Below are 2,500 nucleotides of genomic sequence, written 5' to 3'. Positions count from 1 at the left end.
ACCTGTATGCTAATTCTATGTAAAAAGGTAGCTCCAGCCCTCATGATGTTGTCCAACATTTCCGCTATAAAACGGGATACAATTATTTTGGAAACATACCAAATTTGAAAAATAATTGAGAAGTTGCGCAATTACTAATCATGGAGCACAAAAAAAGCCTACAGCACCTGGTATTCCCAGGCAGTCTCCCATCCAGGTACTAACTAGGCCCGACCCTGCTTAGCTTCCGAGATCGGGCGCATTCAGTGTGGTGTGGCCGTAGGCTCTGGGCCTAGTGAGTTTGTACTTTTAAGCATCTAGTCGGCTAGACCTTGCAGTTTTGAAAGGCAATTGTGAAATGGCTCACTTCCTGAACTTGGAGCACAAAAAAGCCTACAGCACCTGGTATTCCCAGGTGGTCTCCCATCCAGGTACTACACTGCTTAGCTTCCGAGATGAGACAAGATCGGGCGCATTCAGTGTGGTGTGGCCGTAGGCTCTGGGCCTAGTGAGTTTTGTACTTTTAAGCATCTAGTCGGCTAGACCTTGCAGTTTTGAAAGGCAATTGAGAAATGGCTCACTTCCTGAACTTGGAGTACAAAAAAGCCTACAGCACCTGGTATTCCCAGGCGGTCTCCCATCCAGGTACTAACTAGGCCCGACACTGCTTAGCTTCTGAGATCAGACGAGATCAGGCGCATTCAGTGTGGTGTGGCCGTAGGCTCTGGGCCTAGTGAGTGTTGTACTTTTAAGCATCTAGTCGGCTAGACCTTGCAGTTTTAAAAGGCAATTGAGAAAGGGCTCACTTCCTGAACTTGGAGCACAAAAAAGCCTACAGCACCTGGTATTCCCAGGCAGTCTCCCATCCAGGTACTAACTAGGCCTGACACTGCTTAACTTCCGAGATCAGTCGAGATCGGGTGCATTCAGTGTGGTGTGGCTGTAGGCTCTAGGAATGCTAAGAATATTACTCTTATGCATTTGCATTTAGTAAGCTAAGCCATGCAGCCACTTGCAACATGATACCACGCTCATCGCTCGATCAGGCTCGATCAGGCGAGATATATAAGACTGGTGGGCCCATTCAGGACTCCTATGTCTGGTAGGATAACTTTAATTCATCCATCCTGTGTCTGTTGCAGGGAGGTGGAGAGAACAATCAACACAATAATGGTTTTCTTTCATGCCTCTTGAAGGACTCAATATTCTCTGTACTGCATTACATGTGAAAGTCGATTTATTACCCATGAACACACTACCTGTATGCTAATTCTATGTAAAAAGGTAGCTCCAGCCCTCATGATGTTGTCCAACATTTCCGCTATAAAACGGGATACAATTATTTTGGAAACATACCAAATTTGAAAAATAATTGAGAAGTTGCGCAATTACTAATCATGGAGCACAAAAAAAGCCTACAGCACCTGGTATTCCCAGGCAGTCTCCCATCCAGGTACTAACTAGGCCCGACCCTGCTTAGCTTCCGAGATCGGGCGCATTCAGTGTGGTGTGGCCGTAGGCTCTGGGCCTAGTGAGTTTGTACTTTTAAGCATCTAGTCGGCTAGACCTTGCAGTTTTGAAAGGCAATTGTGAAATGGCGCACTTCCTGAACTTGGAGCACAAAAAAGCCTACAGCACCTGGTATTCCCAGGTGGTCTCCCATCCAGGTACTAACTAGGCCCGACACTGCTTAGCTTCCGAGATCAGACGAGATCGGGCGCAATCAGTGTGGTGTGGCCGTAGGCTCTGGGCCTAGTGAGTTTTGTACTTTTAAGCATCTAGTCAGCTAGACCTTGCAGTTTTGAAAGGCAATTGAGAAATGGCTCACTTCCTGAACTTGGAGCACAAAAAAGCCTACAGCACCTGGTATTCCCAGGCGGTCTCCCATCCAGGTACTAACGAGGCCCGACACTGCTTAGCTTCCGAGATCAGACGAGATCGGGCGCATTCAGTGTGGTGTGGCCGTAGGCTCTGGTTCTTGTGAGTTTTGTACTTTTAAGCATCTAGTCGGCTAGACCTTGCAGTTTTGAAAGGCAATTGAGAAATGGCTCACTTCCTGAACTTGGAGTACAAAAAAGCCTACAGCACCTGGTATTCCCAGGCGGTCTTCCATCCAGGTACTAACTAGGCCCGACACTGCTTAGCTTCTGAGATCAGACGAGATCAGGCACATTCAGTGTGGTGTGGCCGTAGGCTCTGGGCCTAGTGAGTTTTGTACTTTTAAGCATCTAGTCGGCTAGACCTTGCAGTTTTAAAAGGCAATTGAGAAAGGGCTCACTTCCTGAACTTGGAGCACAAAAAAGCCTACAGCACCTGGTATTCCCAGGCGGTCTCCCATCCAGGTACTAACTAGGCCTGACACTGCTTAACTTCCGAGATCGGGTGCATTCAGTGTGGTGTGGCCGTAGGCTCTAGGAATGCTAAGAATATTACTCTTATGCATTTGCATTTAGTAAGCTAAGCCATGCAGCCACTTGCAACATGATACCACGCTCATCGCTCGATCAGGCTCGATCAGGCG

At 47.6% G+C, this 2,500-nt stretch overlaps 5 non-coding genes and 3 pseudogenes across 5 annotated transcripts; all 8 read right to left on the bottom strand.

Moving 5' to 3' along the window:
* Positions 1-155: 155 nt before the first annotated feature.
* On the bottom strand, positions 156-264 carry LOC138543644 (5S ribosomal RNA; annotated as a pseudogene).
* Positions 265-583: 319 nt separating this feature from the next.
* Positions 584-702, bottom strand: LOC138543789 (5S ribosomal RNA). Its single transcript, XR_011290641.1, has one exon. It is a non-coding gene; the product is annotated as a 5S ribosomal RNA (ribosomal RNA).
* A 106-nt stretch (positions 703-808) lies between these two features.
* Positions 809-927, bottom strand: LOC138541978 (5S ribosomal RNA). Its single transcript, XR_011289970.1, has one exon. It is a non-coding gene; the product is annotated as a 5S ribosomal RNA (ribosomal RNA).
* Positions 928-1,391: 464 nt separating this feature from the next.
* LOC138543643 (5S ribosomal RNA) lies at positions 1,392-1,500 on the bottom strand (annotated as a pseudogene).
* Positions 1,501-1,605: 105 nt separating this feature from the next.
* On the bottom strand, positions 1,606-1,724 carry LOC138548129 (5S ribosomal RNA). Its single transcript, XR_011291943.1, has one exon. It is a non-coding gene; the product is annotated as a 5S ribosomal RNA (ribosomal RNA).
* Positions 1,725-1,830: 106 nt separating this feature from the next.
* Positions 1,831-1,949, bottom strand: LOC138550421 (5S ribosomal RNA). Its single transcript, XR_011294173.1, has one exon. It is a non-coding gene; the product is annotated as a 5S ribosomal RNA (ribosomal RNA).
* Positions 1,950-2,055: 106 nt separating this feature from the next.
* Positions 2,056-2,174, bottom strand: LOC138540077 (5S ribosomal RNA). Its single transcript, XR_011288135.1, has one exon. It is a non-coding gene; the product is annotated as a 5S ribosomal RNA (ribosomal RNA).
* Positions 2,175-2,280: 106 nt separating this feature from the next.
* On the bottom strand, positions 2,281-2,389 carry LOC138542722 (5S ribosomal RNA; annotated as a pseudogene).
* Positions 2,390-2,500: the final 111 nt, after the last annotated feature.

Source organism: Ambystoma mexicanum, unplaced genomic scaffold (genome assembly GCF_040938575.1).
Source record: "Ambystoma mexicanum isolate Mex_15411 unplaced genomic scaffold, UKY_AmexF1_1 Mex_scaf10, whole genome shotgun sequence".
In the NCBI taxonomy this organism is placed as follows: domain Eukaryota; kingdom Metazoa; phylum Chordata; class Amphibia; order Caudata; family Ambystomatidae; genus Ambystoma; species Ambystoma mexicanum.
The sequence above is the reverse complement of the archived record's forward strand: the minus strand, read 5'-3'. Positions and strand labels throughout refer to the sequence as shown.